At 45.9% G+C, this 23041-nt stretch overlaps 1 pseudogene across 1 annotated transcript; it reads left to right on the plus strand.

Annotated features, from left to right (window-relative positions):
• The first annotated feature begins 13030 nt into the window (after nucleotides 1-13030).
• On the plus strand, nucleotides 13031-13703 carry LOC114895028 (annotated as a pseudogene). Its single transcript, XR_003793370.1, has one exon. The product of XR_003793370.1 is annotated as a barrier-to-autointegration factor pseudogene (transcript).
• Nucleotides 13704-23041: the final 9338 nt, after the last annotated feature.

Consider the following 23041-nt stretch of genomic DNA (forward strand, 5'->3'; position numbering starts at 1 on the left):
GACGGGCCGGCCGCGCTCCAGGCGCTGCGGCCTCCGCCTCCTCGGCGTCGTCGTTGGGGCTCCGGCAGCGGACGCGGCGCCCGCCGGCTCGGCTCGGCTCGCTCTCAAAATGGCGGCGGCGTGAAGTGTCACATCCGCATGGGGGGCCCGAGAGCGAGCGAGCGAGCGAGGAGAGCGGGCGGGCGGCGCAGGGAGCGGGCGGGCAGGCGCCGAGCCGGAGGGCGGAGCGGGAGCGGGAAGGCGGTGCGGAGAGGCGGAGCAGGGAGCGCCCCGCCCACCGCCGCCGCCGCCGCCGCCTCCTGGGTCCGCCCGCCTGCCCGCCCGAGGCCCGCAGCGCCGCGCCCCCCGTGCCCCTCGCCCGGCCCGCCTCGGCCTCTCGCCGGGTGCCCGTCCTCGGTGCCCGCCCGGAGCCTCGCGGCCGGGCCCGGGGGCGCTCCGATGTGGGCGACTGGGTGCCCCAGCCCTAGGGGGCGAGTGGCCCGGCAAATGCCCCATGCCGGGCATTTGGTCACCCAGAAAGCCCCTGCGGCCGCCAGTGGTAGGGGCAGAAACCCTGCCCGCAGACGGGTGACCTCGGGCCCGTAGCTGATATCGCCCATGGACTCCGGAGAAGAGGGCCCGGATCGGAGCGAGCGGCCAGCGCGGATCAGCACTTGCTGGCACTGTTATTTACCCCCTTTAATAGATCTGTAATTTATTCACCCAGTACCTCGCGTACGAGAACTTCTTTTCTCACTATAGCCCAAACCAGAAACCAGGTTTTGGTCCCTCAAAACCAACCCAAACAGCTCTTCCTTTGGCATTAATTTATCCCCTTCATATCAGCCCAGTCTGGCTAAGATCCTTCACCCAGGGCCTCCCTCATTCCCGATCCTTGAGAGACCGGTGATTGGGGTCTCAACTTTTTGATGAGAACCAAGGCAATGTGGATAAAGAAGAGAATGGAAGAAAAGGATACACATCTCTACATAGGTGCACCTCTAAGTGACCGTCTCAAGGGAGAATATAATTTTGCCCCCAAATGACCAAGAAATTGTGATTCGTGTCCCACTTTCTATCTCCCTATCTCCTGTCCCTGCATTTTTCTCCAGTTTTCTCCACTTTATTCACTGTCTGTCTCCCCGTCCAGAAAAGAATGTTTTGTGCACTGTGGTATCCCAAATGCCTGGGACATAGCAAGTACTCAATACGTATTTGTTGAATGAATGTATGATTCAAGTGTGACTATGATTCCGCTCCCTTCCGCCCCCCCCCCCCCAGCATTTCATACACTTAAATGTTTCCCATCAGTGAATTTCTTGCTGGACCAAAGCAGTGAGCAGACAAGAGGGAAGGAGCTACTTCACCAGGAATCAATCCCAGCCCCTGGGTCACCCCCAGATTCTGAAGAGGTGTTGTTATTCACACAGATTCTCACAAATGCTAATGAACAGTTCTCAAATGCAAAGGAATCCTTCTCTCCAGCTCTCTAGAGACTTGGGGGAGGGCAGAAAGGACTGCTCTGGCAAAGGAAGGGGTGACAGGGAGTGATAAAGGTGCCTATCGGGTTCCACACTGGCCAACCTTATCTTCATCACTAGGTTCAAAACCAACCAGGGAATTAAAAAGAATAAGAGTAAAAAGAATACCTCGCACGATGGATAAATTAAATGTTGTACACCCAATACAATAAAATACTGTTTGGCAATGAAGAATGGATGAGGCTTGAAAACACTGTGCTGAGTAAAAGAAGCCAGACAGAAAAGATCTTATAGTGTATGATTCCAATTACATGAAGTGTCCAGAACAGGAAAATCAACCTATAGAGATGTGAGATAGATTAAGGACTGGACGGTTAAGGGTTTGGGAGTGACTGCTAGTAAGTACAGGATTTCTTTTGGGGGTGATGAAAATATCCTAAATCTGATTCTGGTGATGGTTGCACAACTCGGTGTATATACTAAAAACTATTGAACTGTGCACTTTAAATGGGTAAATTATGTGGTATGTGTCAGATGTCAATACAATTAATTTGTTTTGTTTTTTTATAAATTATTAATTTATTTAATTTTGGCTGCATTGGGTCTTCATTGTTGTGCGCGGGCTCTCTCTAGTTGTGGCCAGTGGGGACTACTCTTCATTGCGGTGTGCAGGGTTGTCATTGCGGTGGCTTCTCTTGTTGCGGAGCACAGGCTGTAGGCGCACGGGCTTCAGTACTTGTGGCACGCAGGCTCAGCAGTTGTGGCGTGCAGGCCCTGGAGCTCAGGTTCAGTAGTTGTGGTGCACGGGCTTAGTTGCTCTGTGGCATATGGGATCTTCCCGGACCAGGGCTCAAACCTATGTCCCCTGCATTGGCAGGCGGATTCTTAACCACTGCGCCACCAGGGAAGTCACCAACTAATTCTTTTTAAAAGATGAGAATGAGTGAGGAAGACCAGAGTGGAAGCTGTTCATACTCTAGATGAGAGTTGGAGATGGACTGGGGGTGGGGTTGGGGGTGGAGATGGAGCAAACGGGTTAGTATGTAGGCAGGTCAAATTGCTGAGAGCCTGGAACTGAGTGGGAGGGAAGAGAGAAGAATCAAGCATCGCTCTCAGATTTCTGGCTTGAGCAACTGGGTGAATGATGGTGCCAGTTACTAACATGGGGCAGAAGTCTGGGGGCAGCACAGGTTTGGAAGTAAAATTAAGAGTAAGTTTCTTTTGGCTTCATTTTGGGGAGTTTGGGGGGGGTTGTTGTTTTCATTTGTATTTTTGCTTTTTTTGGACTGTATTACATTTGAGATGCCTGTTAGACATTATCCATACAGAGGTGGTAAGGAGTTAGTTCAACAGGAGTCTGGGCTAGAGGTAAAGATGTGTGGAGATGGTATGAGAGCCTGGAGGCCACCTAGGGAGGTGGGGATAGAGCAGATTTGGGCCATAGTCAGAGGCTGATACAAAGAGCGACCAGCAAAGCAGACTGTCTCAAGTATAGGCCCCTCACCCATCCACCCAGTCACTCCATCCTGGGACCTGGTTTACTTTTTCATAGTACTTACCAGCATTTTCTTTCTCTTTCATTTAGTTTCTTTTCTTTTTCTTTCTCTCCCTCTCTCTCTCTCACTCTCTCTCTCTCTTTCTTTCTTTCTCTCTCTCAGTGCAGCTTGTGGGATCTCAGTTCCCGGACTAGGGATCAAACCTCGGTCCTCGGCAGTGAAAGTCCCAGGTCCTAACCACTGGACCACATTTTGAATAACTGTTTACATAGCATAGTATGCAGAGTTCTACAAGGGACCTTCAACCTAGATCCTACTCCTACGATTGCATTCTATTACGCTGATGAAATTAAGGTTGGTAATCAGTCGAGTTTAAGTAGAGAGACCATCTGGTTTGGCCCAACCTAATCATATTGGTCTTTTAACAGCAGAGTTTTCTCTGGTGGCAGAAGAGGAAGGCAGAGATGTGACAGATGAGAGGAGGTTCTCTGTTATTGGGATGTAGGGAGCCACGTGGAAGGATCTGAGAGTAGCCCCTACAGGCTAAGGGGGCATTCCCAGCCACCAGCCTGAAAACGGGGGCCTCGAAACTAAATTCTGCCAGTCTGAATGAGGTGGCCCTTCCCTGGAGCTGTCAGAGAGCCCACCCCTTGGCTTTGGCCTGGTGAAGCCCAAGAGGAGAGCCCACTGGAGCTGGCTTGGTCTTCTGATCTACAAAACTATGAGATCATACATGGGTGCTGTTTTCCACCTCTAAGTTTGTGACAACTTATTGCACAGCAATAAAAAATGAACATGCATAACTAATGTGTCCCCTCCTACAAGCATCTTGATGAGAGAAACTGTCTTTCTCACAGTTCTGTCCTCAGCACCTAGCACAGTGCCTGGCACATAGCAGATGCTCAATAAAGGTTGAATGAACGCTTTCACCTCAGCTGATGCTAACTGCTTGCTAGGAGCTAGGGGCTGTCTGGGATATAAAGGTAGAAAAGAGCGCCTGCGTGCTTTAAAGGCTTCTCAGATGGATTTTCATAGGGATTCAATAACAGCACTTATTTTCTCTTTTCCTGCCTTGCCCATCTTTCAAGGAGGAGTGGATGACAGGTGGAGAAGTTATTCCTAGGCCACCACGGCTACTAGAAAAGCAAGACCGGGAATCCCCTGGTGGTCCAGTGGTTGTGACTCCGCGCTTTCACTGCCGAGGGCCCGGGGTTCAATCCCTGGTGGGGGAACTAGGATCCCTCAAGCCAGGTGGCCAGAAAAAAGGGCAAGACCAGTGCACTTTGAGGCCTACCAAGAAGGCCCAGACTCAATTATTCCAGAGGGTTGTGCTAGCCTGTTTTCTTCTTCCCCTGGTGGAATTATAAAACCCATTTGCGGGCTTCCCTGGTGGCGCAGTGGTTAAGAATCTGCCTGCCAATGCAGGGGACATGCGTTCGAGCCCTGGTCCGGGAAGATCCCACATGCCCCGGAGCAAATAAGCCCGCGCAACACAACTACAGAGCCTGCGCTCTAGAGCCCGCGAGCCACAACTACTGAAGCCTGCACGCCTAGAGCCCATGCTCCGCAACAAGAGAAGCCACCGCAATGAGAAGCCTGCGCACCGCAATGAAGAGTGGCCCCCACTCGACGCAACTAAAGAAAGCCCGTGTGCAGCAACAAAGACCCAATGCTGCCAAAATTAATTAATTAATTAATTAATTTTTTAAAAAACCAACCATTTGCACACAGAAGGGGTACTTGGGGAAGAACTCTGCAGAAGTGTATCAGCTGCGTAATGCCTACTTCCTGGGAGGTTTAATGCCAAGATGCCTCAAAGGATCTGTTAGAGAACTCCAAAGGGCAAGAGGATTTAGGGCACTATTTCTTTTTTATATAAATTTATTTATTTATTTGTTTATTTTTGGCTGCATTGGGTCTTCGTTGCTTTGCGCAGGCTTCTCATTGTGGTGGCTTCTCTTGTTGCAGAGCATGGGCTCTAGGCACGCGGGCTTCAGTAGTTGTGGCTCGCAGGCCCTAGAGCACAGGCTCAGTAGTTGTGGTGCATGGGCCTAGTTGCTCCGCGGCATGTGGGATACTCCCGCACCAGGGTTCGAACCCGTGTCCCCTGCATTGGCAGGCAGACTGTCAACCACTGCACCACCAGGGAAGCCCCTAGGGCACTATTCCTGATCACTGCTAATTTTTAGAAATTTCACAACCCCTACCCTGGTTCCAAAACCAGTGACCAAAGGAAGAGACAGAAAACTGGGGAGACAAGAACCACTGGACCATCTGCCTTGTCATTAGGTAGAGCCAAGTAGGGAGGGGCGCCACCCTATCATTACTCTCTGAGCAAAACATATTTTGCTGCTCCCAGGGCCCATGCCATGACTCGGCATAAACAGCCGGTTCGTTTTTCTTCTTGAGACCCAAAATATTTATCTACCTGGAAGCTATGTTTTGGTCAGGGTCTAAAATAACTTAATGGAAATGGGAATCAGAGGCACTTTTTTTCCAGTATAACTAAGTTATAATCCATACCTGGAAAGACAACCTAACCCCCCAACCACAAGGTTAGTGAGGATGTGGGCTTAGAGATAAGGCATTTGTCCAAGGTCATGCCGCTGTAAACCGTTTGGGAGGGTAAGAGGCTTTAGGATGCAAACCAGATGATCCAGGTTCCATAGAGGGGTCCTGCAAACTTGAACTTGGGAAATTGACTTAACCTCTTTGAACTCGACATTCTTATCAGGGAAATGGCGGGGGGGGGGGGGGGGGCAGTTTCTACCTAAAGTGGCTGTTAAGGAGCTACTTTCCCATCCGGAAATTGTGAGATGGTTCTTGTAAGAGAGAGAATGAGATGAGACCCCAGGCCTTCCCCATTCCTGACCCACCATTGTTTCACTCAAAACGATTCCTAGGCTGAGCACCCACTATGTGCCATGGACAGGAATGGGGCTGCCTGAGGTTAAACAAATGGCAAAAATGACCACAGGGGTGGCTAATTAGGTCAAGTGGCCAACATTCTTCTGGGCTGTGAGCCGGCAAAACCTTAATGTCCTTAAAGCAAGGTCTTTTCTAGAATGACTGCTCATGGTTAGCCAGGTGTGCTGTAGATACTGGGGTCTTGTTTACTTTTTTAAAAAACAGCTCAGGGACTTCCCTGGTGGCACAGTGGTTAAGAATCCACCTGCCAATGCAGGGGACACGGGTTCGAGCTCTGGTCCGAGAAGATCCTACATGCCACAGAGCAACTAAGCCCGTGCGCCACAATTACTGAGCCTGCGCTCTAGAGCCCATGTGCCACAACTACTGAGCCCACGTGCCACAACTACTGAAACCCATGCGCCTAGAGCCTGTGCTCCACAACAAAGAGAAGCCACTGCAGTGAGAAGCCCGCGCACCACAACAAAGAGTAGCCCCAGCTCGCTGCAACTGGAGAAAGCCCACGTGCAGCAATGAAGACCCAACACAGCCAAAAATAAATAAACACATAAATTTAAAGGGCAATGAACTCTGTATTTGGCTAATATCAGGCTAGAAGTTTGTCACATAGTGCACATTCTTGACAGAATTTTCTTAGCACGAATTGTAAACCAAATAATAAGCACTCCTCAAAGAGCCAGGTAACATGCTTTATGTTGAGTATCTGAATCCCCACAACCAGGTAAGAACAGTAGTAATTTCTCGTGTTTACTGAGCGCTTCCTTGTGGCAGGCACGGGGCCAAGGGCGTACAGCAACTCATTTGTTTAATCCTCTCAACTGCCCTGTGATCTAAAACTGTCATGCACCCCTCTTTACAGGGGAGGATACCAAGGCACAAAGAGGGCAGGTGCGCAAAGTCTCAGAGGTAATAAAAACAAGGGAAGGGTTTCTTAATGTAGGTTAAGCATAGACTTAGCAGATGAGTGACCCAGCTATGTACCCAACAGAATGGAAAACAGGTTCTCAAAAGCTTGTACACAAATGTTCATAACAGCACAAAGCACAATAGCTAAAAGGTGGAAACAACCCAGATGTCTATGGACAGATGAATAGGTTAACCAAAGGTGGTATATCCTACAATGGAATATTACACAGCCACTAAAAAGGAAGCGCTGATACCTGCTATGAAACGAATAAACCTTGAAAACATTAACACTGAGTTAAAGAAGCCAGCCACAAAAGGCCACATGTTGTGTGATTCCATTTATACAAAATATGCAGAATGGTCAAACCCAGACACAGAAAACAGATTAGTGGTTGCCAGGGGCTGGTTATGGGGGTAGAGAGAGTGGCTACTTAATGGATACAGGGTTTTGGGGAGTGGGGTAAAGAAAATATTCCGGAAATAGTGGTGATGATTGCATAACATGGTGAATGGATGACATGTCATCAATGGTAAATTTTATTTTATGTACTTTACTATAATAAAAAGAATAACAAGGTAAAGATTTGAGCCAGAGTATCCTCTCATCCCATAGCATATGCCTCTAACCACTATGCCATGCTTTACATTCTGTTAGAAGGTATTATTGTTCTCATTTTACAGATGGGGAAACTGAGGCATGGTGAGAAGATGGTGAAAATGGGATTCACACTTAGCTCTGCCTGTCTCAGAAGTCAAGCCTAAGAGCTGCCCCCCAAGGACAGGGAGCTCCTGGCTTTGGATGGGTTCAGCACCACTGCCCTTTAGGGCTGTCCTGTGCACTGTAGAATGTTTAGCTGCATCCCTGGTCTACCCACTGGATTCCTATAGCAACTGTGACAAACAAAAATGCTTCCAGAACTGGCACTGAGTTGTTCAATGACTCAACTTACTTTTCTACTAATAAGCCTAAAAATAAACTGCTGACTTGGAAAATTATTTTCAAAGACATTTGAAAATGAGGGTGGAGAATATCTATGTGTTAAAAGTAAAATTCATTTAACCTCACACTTATTCATTCATTCTTTCAACAAATATCGGCCAAACACCTTTCCTGGCCCACATACTCAAGGTCTGGATGGAGGCAGAAAAAAAGAAATCTTGCTTTAAGGCAGTAATCTGGGTCCCCTGGCTGATGACGCTGGCTCATCCTTCCAGCTGGAAATGCCCTCTCTCAGAACCCCTCTCTCCCATCTCTTAGGACTCTTAGACACAGAACACAGCTAAGCTACGGGGCTCTACGGCCGGTCAGGAAGTAGTTCTTTCCTTCCATAGCCCTTGCTCAGGAAATATTTTTGATTGAATCAACGAATACACGTGGTGGCAATAGGCAGATTTCTTGCACCACTGTTAGGAGTGCAGTAACTGTTGCAAGCAGCAACTGGATTTCATCTGCCAGATGGGAACTCAGGGAATTTAAATTAATTAAAATAATGGCATTTGATATCAAGGTTGATAGGGAAAGAGTCTCAGGTTCTGAGGGCAACAAACCAGCCTGAGAACACCAAGGTCCCTTTCGTGTTAAAGAAAATTACACACAAAAAAGGGACAACGTTTATTAAGCATTTACTACATGCCAGGCACCCTGGTGAGTGTTCTACCTCTTTTTTTTCTTTAAATAGTCCAGAACCTCCAAAGACTTAATACAGAAAGATATCCTATATTAATAACTACCATATTTCTTTAGAAAGCAGTTTTTATTCACAAATAATCTCTGCTCCTCCCCGGCATGTCTACCAAAGTAAAGCAGAAAGGGAATTCTTTTTTTTAAATAAATTTATTATTTATTTATTTTTGGCTGTGTTGGGTCTTTGTTGCTGTGCGTGCGCTTTCTCTAGTTGCGGTGAGTGGGGGCTACTCTTCGTTGTGGTGTGCAGGCTTCTCATTGCGGTGGCTTCTCTTGTTGCAGAGCACGGCTCTAGGCACGTGGGCTTCAGTAGTTGTGGCACACGGGCTCAGCAGTTGTGGCTTGCGGGCTCTAGAGCACAGGCTCAGTAGTTCTGGCGCACGGGCTTAGTTGCTCCGTGGCATGTGAGATCTTCCCGGACCAGGGCTCGAATTGTGTCCCCTGCATTGGCAGGTGGATTCTTAACCATACGCCACCAGGGAAGCCCCTGGGAATTCTTGTCTATACTTCAAGTATCTACATTTTGAGAGAGCCTTTTGAATTTCTTTAAACATCAACAATAGTATTTTTAAGTGGCAAAGAGCAATGTGTTTCAGGATTTGGTGTTACTGAGATATTTTTTCTCACAATAAGAAAAATCAAGGCCTAGAGAAAAAGTGACCTTTTACCCGAGTCCTAATTTAACCACTTTGTACTTGTTTTTCATTTATTATTATTCAGAGGTTAATTCTGCTATTGACTTGAAGTAACTTCCCAAGAAAATGAGTGCAAGAGGGCAGTGGTAAAATACAACTAAGACAGAATTAAATTCTTAGACACTCTAAGAGTAGAAATTCAAAAGAAGAGGGCAGAGAAAACAAATCTTCAATTAATAAGTCTACATGATTGCTATAGCCCTGCTTCAGATGTTGCATTTAATTAACTGGGCCAAATTTAAATTGAACTGCCCTGATTCTCTAGGAGAATGACTGTCATTCCGGAGTCGTGTTTTTTTTTTTTTTTTAATCAAACGATGCCACAAACATTTCTGGAACACCGACTAAGTTGGTCATTACCCTAAACATAGGAGCCATTTATGTTAGATCATTTCTACTGTTACTTATCGACTCTGATTTGCTTTATCAATTCAAAAACAAATATGTTTGTATCTCTATTACATTCAAGGCATCGAAGAGGGTGGAAAGTGGTTTGGGCTTTTTCGGTTTCCCTTGAACTTATGATGTTACCTGGCTTGTTTTATTTCGCCTTCATGTAACGACTTTTGTGCGTTTAGCCACAATACCGTGCACAAGAAAATTAACAGTGGTTTCCTTGGAGGAAGTGGGGGGTGGGATTCTGTGTCTACTTTTGACTTGACTTTTCCACAGGAATTAGTAAACTATGGCCCGTGGACCAAATATGGAAGCACTTGTTGGTAAACATAACTTTTATTGCAGGGGGTAAAGTAGGGGAGGGATAAATTGGGAGATTGGGATTGACATATACACACTACTATATATAAAATAGATAACTAATAAGGACCTACTGTATAGCACAGGGAACTCTACTCAATACTCTGTAATGGCCTATTAGGGAAAAGAATCTAAAAAAGATTGGATATATGTATATGTGTAACTGATTCACTTTGCTGTCACCTGAAACTAACACAACATTGTAGATCAACTGTATGCCAATAATTTTTTTTTAATTTTGCATATTAAAAAAAATAAGTTTTATTGGAACACAGCATTCATTCATGTATGTATTGTCTATGGCTGCTTTCACCCTATAAAGGCAGGATTAGAAGCTGCAATAAAGACCAGAGGTCATATGGCCCGCAAAGCCAAAAGTACTTACTATCCGGCCCTTAATGGAAAGTGTGTCAATTCCTGCTGTACTGTTTGAATTTTTTTTGAATCATGTGCATATAATACTGTAATAATAACATTTGGAGGAAATACACATCAAAACTATATAGCATTCGAGCAGAGCTACAGGGAACCTCTGAGATGAGAAGGCTGAGACCCCAGGGCTCAGGAGCGGGTCGGTGGTAGGGAGTCCAGGTGGCCCTTATCTGAGACTTCCACCCTTGTACCATTTTTCTTGGTTGTTTCATCTGGTACAATGGGTTCCCAGGTTCAGCCAGAGCTGGCGCCATGGAACACCTCCTCTTGTCCCCTTTCCCCCCCAGGGTCACCAGAACTTCTCTAGCACGTTCTGATCCACATTATACAAGTCACCCCAAAGCAGTTTCTCAGCGCATGTCCCAGGACCTTCAGCATCACCATCCCAGGAAAGGCTTGTTAAACATCCTGCCTGGGACTTCCCTGACAGTCCAGTGGTTAAGACTCTCCACATCTACTGCAGGGGGCGCGGGTTCAATCCCTGGTTGGGGACGTAAGGTCCCTCATGCCTCGCAGTGCAGCCAAAAATACATCCTGTACCAGGAAGACTCTTTCAAGTAGGTTTAGGGTGAGACTGGGGCTGGGCATTTTTACGTGCCCCACCGGCAGTGCTGACTCACACCCTTGGCAGCCTGTTGTGCTTTGCTTGGTGTCCAGCATCCCCACCCTCACCCCACGGTGGACAAAGCCCAGTCTCATAGTTACAACAGCTCTGATGTGGTGGGCACTCACGTGCCAGGCTCCTGAGTGCCAGGCTCCGTCCTGAGTGCTTCTCATGCATTCATTTACATGTCCTGACAACCCCAGGAGCGGAGCCATGCTTGTAGTTGTCCAGTGTGTGTATCATACAAAGCGTGGGGCAGCAGATCAGTGTCGGGCAGGGGCAGGGAGAAGGAGGAGTCAACTACAGGGCTGGGGGGATGTGGAAGAATTTTTAAGTGTTCATTTTGATAGTGGGGGAGGGGGATACATGACCCTATGCATCTGCAAAACTGATAGAACCTCACCAAGAGTGAACTTTATTGGGGCTTCCCTGGTGGTGCAGTGGTTAAGAATCTGCCTGCCAATGCAGGGGACACAGGTTCGAGCCCTGGTCCGGGAAGATCCCACATGCTGTGAAGCAGCTAAGCCCATGCACCACAACTACTGAGCCTGTGAGCCACAACTACTGAGCCCATGTGCTACAACTACTGAAGCCCGCACGCCTAGAGCCCGTGCTCTGCAACAAGAGAAGCCCACGCACTGCAACGAATTGTTGCAACTAGAGAAAGCCCGCGCGCAGCAACGAAGACCCAATGCAGCCAAAAATAAATAAATTTATAAAAAAAGAAAAAAGAGTGAACTTTATTGTACACAATTTTTTTTAAAAATCAAGAGGGATATTGGGGGATCCTAGGACGGAATGCAGACAGTAACAAGTGAATCTATATCGCAAGTGTTCGACATAACCTCATTGAAGGGGGTGGGAGAAAACAGGAGCTGACACATGACTTTGGAAAATGGTATTTTTAATGGAAAATATAAAGCTAAAATCAAAGCACTGGGGACTTCCCTGGTGGCACAGTGGTTAAGAATCCACCTGCCAATGCAGGGGACACGGGTTTGAGCCCTGGTCCGGGAAGATCCCACATGCTGTGAAGCAACTAAGCCCATGCACCACAACTACTGAGCCTGCGCTCTAGAGCCCACAAGCCACAACTACTGAGCCCACGTGCCTCAACTAACTGAGCCCGCACGCCACAACTACTGAAGCCTGCGCACCTAGAGCCCATGCTCCGCAATGAAGAGTAACCCCCGCTCGCCACAACTAGAGAAAGTTCGCACACAGCAACAAAGACCCAATGCAGCCAAAACTAATAAATAAATAAATTAATTAATTAAAGCATTCTACGTTAAAAAAAACAAAACAAAACACTGGGCTGAAATCCAGGCTAAGAACCCCTGGCCAAATTTGCTTCTAGCAACAAAGCCTCCCCTGCCCTGGGATGAGACGGGTGTCTGTCAAGAGAGGCACTTCTTAATTCGAGCAAAGGGTCTGTGTAGGCTAGTCCTGGCCCTGCCTGTGATTGGGAGCTATTACCCCATTTTACAGATGAGGAGGCCAAGACAGGAGGTTAACTGGCCCAAGAACTAGTCCAATAAAGTGTCATTTCACCTCTGGAAACAACTCAAAATGTCCATCAACTGATGAATGGATAAATAAAAGTGGCATATCCTACCATGGAATATTATTCAGCCATTAAAAGGAATTACACACTGACACACACTATCTTAATGAACCTTGAAAACAATATGTTGAGTGAAAGAAGCCAGACACAAAAGGCCACATATTGTCTGATTCCATTTATACGAAATGTCCAGAATAGGTCACTCCATAGAGACAGAAAGCAGATTAGTGGTTGCCAGCAGCTGTGGGGACAGGGAACAGGGACTGTTAGTGGGTATGGGATTTGGGGGAAGAAATGAAAATGTCCAAAATTGGCCATGGTGGTGGCTGCACAGCTCTCTAAATACACTACAAACACCTGAATTAATTATACACCTAGGAGAGTTGTATAGTATGTGAATTCTATCTCACTAAAGCTGTTGTTACTTCAACAAAACAAAACAAAACACTAATGGGTTGAGGGATCGGTGGGAGAAGCCGTTACGGGAACCAGAGCTACAGGATTCCCAGATTAAGCCTGATCAAGATGACAACCTCCCAAAAGCACAGAGACTTCATGGCAGAGCCCATGGGGGAAAAGCCAGCCGGAAGCCTGGCCGGGATTGGTGAAGTCCTGGGCAAGAAGCTGGAGGAAAGGGACTTTGACAAGGCCTATGTGGTCCTTGGTCAGTTTCTGGTGCTAAAGAAAGATGAAGATCTTTTCCGGGAATGGCTGAAGGACACGTGCGGCGCCAACGCCAAGCAGTCGCGGGATTGCTTCGGTTGCCTTCGAGAGTGGTGCGACGTGTTCTTGTGACGCTCTCTGGGGAGCCCCCGACCCCGAGCCCCAGCACTAAGTCTCCAGAGTTTGCAGCCAAGTGAGGACTCCTCCCCCATCCTCTACAAAGGAAAAGATTGCTGTTGTCACGCGCAGCTCCCATGTACTCCAGGGTCTTTGGGGAGTTCTCTCCCCTCACCTTTCAACGTTTTTGGAGTTCTTTCCCTTGCATGCATCTCCCTTCACCTTTCCCTGCCAGTTTTGTGACAGCAGTTACCAGCTTTTCTGAGTGATTCCTGGCCTTGTCCTCACCTGCCCCCTGCTCCCACCTCGGGTCTGTTTTATGCCATTTGGTCCTCTTTCTGGCAGAACAGTCACTGTCCTTGTAAAGTTTTTTTAAATCAATAAAGTCAGTGGCCTTCCAAAAAAAAAAAAAAAAAAAACTAAAACAGATTCCCACTCTGGCAGCCTCAGCCCCGCTCCATAGGAGGTCTTAAGAGTCACACCAGGTTGCCCTCACCCAGGCAGGCCTGTCAATATTTCAAAACCCACATCCAAGAAATTCCTAAATTAATACTCTGCCACTGAACTAATACAAATAGCCATTGTTTTGCCTGATCCACTCCATGCCAGCTACTTTCCTTATTTTAACTCCACTTTTTACACCAGCCGGGTATGATGTATTCCACGCTCCCATATTTTCTGAGCGGGTTGTGTTCCTGAAGACTTGGCGACATTTAAAGCTAATCATTCAATGGCTTCCCTGGTGGCACAGTGGTTAAGAATCCGCTTGCCAGTGCAGGGGACACAGGTCAGAGCCCTGGCCCAGGAAGATCCCACATGCCGCGGAGCAGCTAAGCGCATGCGCCACAACTACTGAGCCTGCGCTCTAGAGCCCGCGAGCCACAACTACTGAGCCTGTGTGCCACAACTACTGAAGCCCACAAGCCTAGAGCCCGTGCAACAAGAGAAGCCATTGCAGTGAGAAGCCTGCGCACCGCAACAAAGCGTAGCCCCCTCTCGCCGTAACTAGAGAAAGCCCTCACGCAGCAACGGGAGCCCAACACAGCAATCAATCAATAAATAAATTTAAATTAAAAAAAATAAAGCTAATCATTCAAGACTACCCTTGATAATGGAGGGTGGGTATTTCTGTTTACCTACTCACATGGGGTTGCCCTAGTTGTCAGTCTAGACACATATGGGTGCTTCAGGCCTCTTGGTCCTTTGTGCCTGGAGATTATTGGAGCCTTAAATTAACGTGGGGCGGGGGTGTCTAAGGAATTTGTATTATTTCACATTCAGACAAAAACTGGGACTTGACTCCTATTTTTATGGCATTGATTCAAATTTGCACTGAAAATGAAACCATAGATGACGATCTTTTTATGGAGAGGTTGGCAGCTTGTCCAAAGTCACACAGCAAATAAGTGACAGGATTCTAAGTCTGTCTACACTCTGAAGCTGGGGCTCTACTGCCCTCCAATTATCCTGGCTGTTTAAAAATCCCACCCGTGCAGGGGACATGGGTTTGTGCCCCGGTCCGGGAAGGTCCCACATGCCGCGGAGCGGCTGGACCCGTGAGCCATGGCTGCTGAGCCTGAGTGTCCAGAGCCTGTGCTCCACAATGGGAGAGGCCACAACAGTGAGAGGCCTGCGTATCGCAAAAAAAAAAAAAAGAAAAAAAAGAAAAAATCCCACCCTCTGAGTTTAAAGTGGATAGCACTGATGGGATCCAGTTGGGCAAGGAAAGTGTTGAAATAGCTACACTCAAAGGGACATGGTATTCCTTTTTCAAAGTATTTGGTCTAGGGTGGAATCATTAAAGCTTTAGATTCACTAAAAACTTAAGTTTCTAAAACCTATAACAGTCTGGATTTGAATAAAAGCTTTTGGCTTCCATGGAATTGTTTGCTCTTGTTGGTTTTTCCTTTGAGCATCTGTGTGTGATGGGGCAGGACCCAGCCAGACTATGTGAGCTCCATGCCCTCACCTCCCTGAACCTGCTCCTGCATGTACTGAAGGTGGAGAATCATGCCTACCTGTCCACCTCACTGAGCTATAGTCAAGTTCAAAAGGGATAAAGCAGGGGTTGGCAAACTATAGCCTGTGGGCCACATTTGTCTGGTCTACTTCCTGTTTTTGCGTAGCCCAAGAACTAAGAATGTTTTTTACATTTTTTTCAATGGCTGGAAAAAAAAATCAGTGAATAGTATTTCATGGCATGTGAAAATTATGAAGGTTCACACTTCAGTATCCATTAATAAGGTTTATTGGAATACAGACACACCCATTCATTTATTGTCTGTGGCTCTTATAATGGCAGAATGAAGTAGTTGGGACAGATTATATGGTCCAAACTATTTACTATCTGAACCTTTACCAAAAAAAAGACTGCTAGCCCCAGGGGATAAAGGATGCTCTAGGTAAAATAGCACTTGCCAGGACTTCCCTGGTGGGGCAGTGGTTAAGAATCCACCCACCAATGCAGGGGAATCGGGTTCAAGCTCTGGTCCGGGAAGATCCCACATGCTGCGGAGCAACAAAGCCCATGCGCCACAACTACTGAGCCTACACTCTAGAGCCTGTGAGCCACAACTACTGAGCCCGTGTGCTGCAGCTACTGAAGCCCGTGCGCCTGGAGCCTGTGCTCTGCAGCAAGAGAAGCCACGGCAATGAGAAGCCTGTGCACCACAAGGAAGAGTGGCCCTCGCTCTCTGCCACTAGAGAAAGTCTGCACGCAGCAACAAAGACCCAACGCAGCCAAAAAAATAAAAATAACACTTGCCATATAAATATCAGCTACTATTTATTCTTCTTTATTAACCATGTCCCTAACACACCAATCTTTTTTTTTTAAACATCTTTATTGGAGTATAATTGCTTTACAATGGTGTGTTAGTTTCTGCTTTATAACCAATCTTTTTTTTTAACCTGTATTTTAAATTAGTTTTATTTGTAAGCATGCATTTTCTTCTAGAAGATATTTTTTTAAATATCTATTGTTGGGAGCCCCCTGGCAGTCCAGTGGTTAGGACTCTGCACTTTCACTGTCAAGGATGCGGGTTCAATCCCTGATTGGGGAACTAAGATCCCACAAGCTGAGCAGTGTGGCCAAATTAAAAAAATAAAAAATCTATTTTTGTTAACCTAACAAAGGACAAATATGACATAGACAAAGGTTGGAGATCTTTCATGTGGAAAAGAATACCTTTTGATAAAAACAAAGTAAGATTGTAATCATTAATTTGGTCATAAAACCAGATAACAAATAGTGAACGAACGGAAGATGCTCAACCTAGTTGTTAACAAAGAAATCCAACTTTAAAACAAGATACTTTTCACCCAGCAAATAGGCCATAGTTAGAAATTAAAAAGATGAATACCCAGTGATAGAGAAGATACAGGAAAATGGACTTATACTGCATATATGGGATGTTGCCCTGAAATATAAATTTTCAGTGTTTTACTTTTTTCAATTTGAAATTTCTTTAAATTTAAAAAATATATAGATTTGAAACAAAAAAAGACATAAAATATTTTCCATTATTTGTTCAACAAATATTTCCTGAGCAACTACTGAGTGCCAGGCCATGGGAAAGAATTTACATTTGATATGATTGGAACAGGGAGGCCATTGAAGTGTTTTAAACAGGGAATAGCATGATCAGAATTACACTTTTAAAAATATCTCTGGCTGCTGGATGGAGATTGGCCCTGGAGCAGGGAGACCAGTTAACAGGCTTTGGCAATTATCATCAACAGAGATGATGAAGGTATATAAAGTAAGATATAAAAGTTACAGAAGGGTACCCTCTGCCCAGCATTGCCCTCGCCTCCCCATCACACCCTTTAGTATAAATTCTCTCCAACCTTTCATCACAATGCTTGGGACATTCTAGGCCAGCTGTAGGATAATACGAGCCACATATGCAATTTTAAAATTTCTATGAGTCACATTTCAAAAAGTTCAAAACCAGTTCCTCAAAAAGTTAAAGTTACCATATGACCCAACTATTCGACTAGATATACATCCAAGAGAACTGGAAACATAGGTCCACACAAAAGCTTGTACAGGGACTTCCCTGCCGGTCCACTGGTTAAGACTCCGCGCTTCCACTGCAGGGGGCGCGGGTTCCAATCCCTTGTCGGGGAACTAAGACCCCACACACCCCAAGTGCGGCCAAAAAATAAATTAAAAAAAAAAAAAAGTCTGCCTCCTCCATCAGAACGGAATGTGTGCTCCGTAAGGTAGTAACTGCCCTTATCTCCTTCAAGTTAGAATCCACAGGAAAAGACTCAAATATCGACTAAAGGAACAAACCGATTCATTTGTAGGTTTCTCAGAGCCGGGATTTCGGTGGCAGCTGTGGGAACTAGCAGAGCTTTGTAGCCGCCCCACCTACTAAGGTGAAGCCCCGCATCTTTCTCCAATGTTCCAACCTCACAATCGGCACACAACCCTCTCCCTGTCTGTGGGGTTCCGAAGGTTGAATTCTCTGTGCAGGTAAAGCAAGGAAGGGCATCCAGTGTATGGGGAAACACAAAAACCATGCAAAAGAAAGCCGAAGACGGTGTTTAAATGTGGGCCTGAACGTCAATTACAAAGGGATGGGAGTAAGGGCTGCGAGCTTCAGATGAAACCAAGGGAAGAAAGGGATCTTACAAGTTTATGGAGATAGAACAAATGCTCAGTATTTTCATGTTCACTTACATGACTTCAGCTCTGGACTGGTGTGATTCTGGATTTGAAGTTGTTTTTTGTTTGTTTGTTTTGTTTTTTTGAAGGGGGGAAATGTTATGACATTTCTAAATACAACAGTCAATTCAGCTGTACTCAATAAGGTAATCTTGTTCCTTCTTTGGAAGATAATAGGTAACAAAAGTGATTTAAGGGATTTTCAAGGGTAATTAGGACTGCACTTGGGCATCTGTGCCCATCTTGGAGCCTGGGTTCTGTGGAGGAGCCCTTTCAACCATTATTCTGGTTAGACTGATAAAGCTCCCCTTTCGCTCTCCACCCTAACCCTAACCTCTGTCCCCCATACCCATCCTTCCACTAGCTGTTCAAAGACCCAACCCCGTTTTGGTTGATTCAGTCAACTTCCAAAGGAACAATGCCAAAAGCAAGAGAATGAAACACAGGCTCAACTGCAAAGGAAAAGGTCAAAGGCTTATTTGCAAATCACACGCTCACATACCTACCGCCCCCCCCCCCCCCCCGAGAAGAAACCAACCAGCTATGGAAGGCAATTCAAGATTTCTATAAGTTGGCCCATGGCAAGATCTACCTCCCTGAAATCAACAGCTTTCTTACAAACCGACAATCAAGTTGGAAAACATGATTCTAAAAAACATACCTTGTTTTTGTCTTGTGCCCCTCCAGGTATCCAGAAACCACCTGCAGCGTAAGCTGGTGCCAGGGGTGTTAGGGGGACGTTGCCTCAGGAATTGGGGGACATATGCCCCTTTGGCCCTCCAGCTATACTCAGGCTTCCGTTTCCTTTTCTGAGGTGGCCTTGACTTTGACGGCATGGCGAATCCCAAGAAAGTAAGTTCTCTGGGAGCATGAAGAGCGTCTTGTGCTTGGGAGGCCCAGCAGTGAAGGGAAAGAGATCTGGTCCTACCCTTCTCAGCCTCCAGCCTATTGTAGGCTCCCTCCCACCACCACCCCTTCCCCACCCCTAGCTCTTCCGAAGGCTGGGTATGGAATCCTTGCTCATTTGCATAGCTTAAAGTTTTACGCAAGGTGTGGTTCCAGGACAAAAGAAGGACTACTCTAAAGTAATTTTGAAGCCTCTACCATGTATTGAAGTACATGCAAAACTCCCTCATATTTGGACTTTCACTCAAATATTCGCTATGACATTTTGCCAGCTAGACAGATATAGATAGGTAGATAAGATGATAGAATCCATTTAATAATGGTCCAAATTGCATTTCACAAATGAACTTATCTACTATGAATTTCACAAATGCATTTCACAATGCATTTCACAAATGAACTTATCTACTAAACAGAAACAGACTCACAGACATAGAGAAGAGACCTTTGGTTGCCAAGGGGGAGGGGGGTGAGACAGGGATGGACTGGGAGTATGGGATTAGCAGATGCAAACTATTATATATATTGATAGAATGGATAAACAACAAGGTCCTACTGTATAGCACAGGGAATTCAATAGCCTGTGCTAAACCATAATGGAAAAGAGTATGAAAAAGAATGTATATATATGTATAACTGAGTCACTTTGCTGTACGGTAGGAATTAACACGACACTGTGCATCAACTATACTTAAATAAAATAAATTTTAAAAACCCACAACACTGTGCATTTCATCTCACCCATTCTTTCCCTGAAGACTTAGCCCTTCATGGGTCCCAGAGTTAGCTTCTGCTGGGTACCTTTGGGGCTACAGAATCAAGCCCACTTTAGATAATATCCCCATAACCTTAACACATTATTTCATTGTTTAATTACATTACAGTACGGGTTCCTTCCATAGTTAAAGGAAACATAATTTTATATAACAGGGCTTCTCTGGTGATGCAGTGGTTAGGAATCTGTCTGCCAATGCAGGGGACATGGGTTCAAGCCCTGGTCCGGGAAGATCCCACATGCCATGGAGCAACTAAGCCCGTGCGCCACAATTACTGAGCCTGCACTCTAGAGACCACGAGCCACAACTACTGAGCCTGTGTGCTGCAACTACTGAATCCTGTGTGCCTAGAGCCTGTGCTCCGCAACAAGAGAAGCCACCACAATGAGAAGCCCGCTCACTGCAACGAAGGGTAGCCCTTGTTCGCCGCAACTAGAGAAAGCCCACGCGCAGCAACAGACCCAACACAGCCAAAAATAAATAAATAAATTTATTTTTTTTAAATAGAGTTTGCAACAATACTACAACTATAATTGTTGCAGGCAAAAATCATTAAAAAAGTAATAATTTTATATAACATGATTGCATGCCATACATACTGTACAATATTGACGCACACTTCACAAAGCTCCCGTTAACGAGTTCATTAATGTGAAATAATCAGGTAATTTTAAAAGCTTTCTATTTTGCAGAAATCCTTACTAGGTTGTCATACAGGTGTTTGGGAACAGCCAAATTGTGTGTTTCTGTTTAAAGGCACCTTATTTAATATACACTGTTGTGTCATGTACGTTGAATGCAGGGCCAGTAGCGCTACAGTTTGTGCCCGATGGAGCTTTTCTAACACATGTGTTTTCTCCTTAAAGTACATCACACCTTCTTGCACTTAGGAACATAGACAGCACCTCAGCACAACACTTGGGGGCCGCTTTAAACAGTAAAATCCACAAAAAGTGCAAATGTGCAAAAAACATGGCACTAAATAGACCATGAAAGGACACTGGTGCTCTGTATCAGAGCCAAGACAAAGGTCAGGGTGTTGGTTGCCTTGTTTGACTTCAGCTGGGAATGTGCTTGTCGGGAGACTCAGATATTTGTCAAAGACTTCGGAAGTACTGTGAGTGTGCATTTAGGGGTTACAAACGTATTTTAGTGAGTAAGTGAATTCACAAATACAAAATCTATGAATGATGAGGATAGGCTATTTTATAACTCAAGGAAAAAGTCTTAAGAAAATAGAGTGTGGGCTCTTGCCATCAGAAAATTTGCTACCCACTACAGTTTTTTAAAAATTATTTAATTATTTATTTATTTTTGGTTGTGTTGGGTCTTCGTTGCTGCGCGGGCTTTCTCTAGTTGCAGCGAGCAGGGGATACTCTCTCTTGCAGTGCGTGGGCTTCTCATTGCAGTGGCTTCTCTTGTTGTGGAGCACGGGCTCTAGACGCGCAGGCTTCAGTACTTGTGGCACATGGGCTCAGTAGTGGTGGCTTGCAGGCCCTAGAGCGCAGGCTCAGTATTTGTAGCGCAGAGGCTTAGTTGCTCCGCGGCATGTGGAATCTTCCCGGACCAGGGCTTGAACCCACGTCCCCTGCATTGGCAGGCGGATTCTTAACCACTGCGCCACCAGGGAAGTCCCCCAATACATTTTCATGACTACACTTAACTGGTTGCCAGCACTGTTCTTAAATCTCTCTGTGTCTCTCCTTTTCTCCCTCTGCTGAGTATACAGTCTGTCTCCATTCACACCACAGACAAATATTGAGTGCCTCCTGAATGCCAAGGCACCGCCCTATGAAATCAATGACAGAATTCTAGGAGATTAACAACAGGCTCTTTGTGCAACTTCTCTACAAAATTGTAGTCGATTTTTTTCTTAAATAGAAAGAATATGGACACATGGTAAAAAATCAAAATGCTAATAGTCTAGAAAGGCATTGAAAGAAAAGCAAAAGCTTCCCCTGTGATCCCGAGGTTCTTACACTGGTTACCTGAGCTGGCTTGATAGTAGGACTCCCTGACATGCCTCAATTTCTTCATATGGGACCAGTCATAGTATTTAATTCAGAGGCTTGATCCACGTTTGCCTGTACATGAGAAGTCTGTCTTCTTTCCCTCAATAAACAGTTATTGAGCACCTGTTATAGCCCAGGTGCTCTTGCAGGTACTGGGGCTATAGCAGAGATCAAAAAAGACATATACACCCACAAATCTCCCCCCTCGAGGAGCTTACACTCTAGAGCGAGGGGGGCAAAATGAAACAAAACAAGTCTATCAAGTTATTAAGTCTATTAAAACGTAACAGGTACTATGGAGAAAAAGAAAGGAAATTAGGGGACTAGGGGGTTTGTGGAGGGGGTAGAGCATTAGAGGGAGTGGCAGCTTTAACCAGAGCAGCTAGGAATGCTAGGAGGTGACTTCACAAGGGACTTAGCCAGGAGGCTTTGGGGAGAATAGGAAGTGCATAGGCCCTGAGGCAGGTCTGGGCAAGGTTTACTGGACAAAAACAGCACAAGGAGGCACAGTGGGTGAGTGGAGAGAGCTAGGAGAAGAGTACATGAGAGCCAAGAAGTAGGGAGTGGGTGTGCTGGCTGCCGGGGGTCAGGACCTTGGCTATTACTCTGGGTGACACGGGGTACCAACAAAGAATTTTTGAGCATGGAGTGACATTGTCTGGGCCCCTTCAGACAGCATGAATGATTTCTGGTGAGTCCTTTCAGAGGTTTGCATGTGTAGATAAACCAACACACAGGGCTGCCTTCATGGCTGTACAGCGTGTATGGTTGCACGTAGGCTGGTGCCCAGAAGGCCTCCACACTGGTTGTCAGCTTGAAATCCTTCATAATTTTTTTTTTTTACATCTTTATTGGAGTATAATTGCTTTATAATGTTGTGTTAGTTTCTGATGTATAACAAAGTGAATCAGCTATATGTATACATATATCCCCATATCTCCTCCCTCTTGCATCTCCCTCCCACCCTCCCTATCCCACCCCTCTAGGTGGTCACAAAGCACCGAGCTGATCTCCCTGTGCTATGCGGCTGCTTCCCACTAGCTATCTATTTTACGTTTGGTAGTGTATATATGTCCACGCCACTCTCTCACTTTGTCACAGCTTACCCTTCCCCCCTTCGTAATTTTTGAACAAGAGGCCTGGCCTGCCCCTCACTGGCCTGAGGGCCCCCCCGGAGGCCAGGACAGTACCTGTTTGTGTTTATAGCCAGTGCCTAGCACAATGCCTGATGTGAAGGGTGGCCTCAGCAAAGATTGACGGTTAATAATACTAGGGACTAAATTCCCACACTTTCATGCATACGTTTGCTCCTCCCACAAGCACTGATTGAACACCTAGTATATACAGGACCCTGAACAATAAGTCTT

The sequence above is a fragment of the Monodon monoceros genome, unplaced genomic scaffold (assembly GCF_005190385.1).
Source record: "Monodon monoceros isolate NGI ecotype Baffin Bay Population unplaced genomic scaffold, NGI_Narwhal_1 Super_Scaffold_13, whole genome shotgun sequence".
Taxonomy (NCBI): domain Eukaryota; kingdom Metazoa; phylum Chordata; class Mammalia; order Artiodactyla; family Monodontidae; genus Monodon; species Monodon monoceros.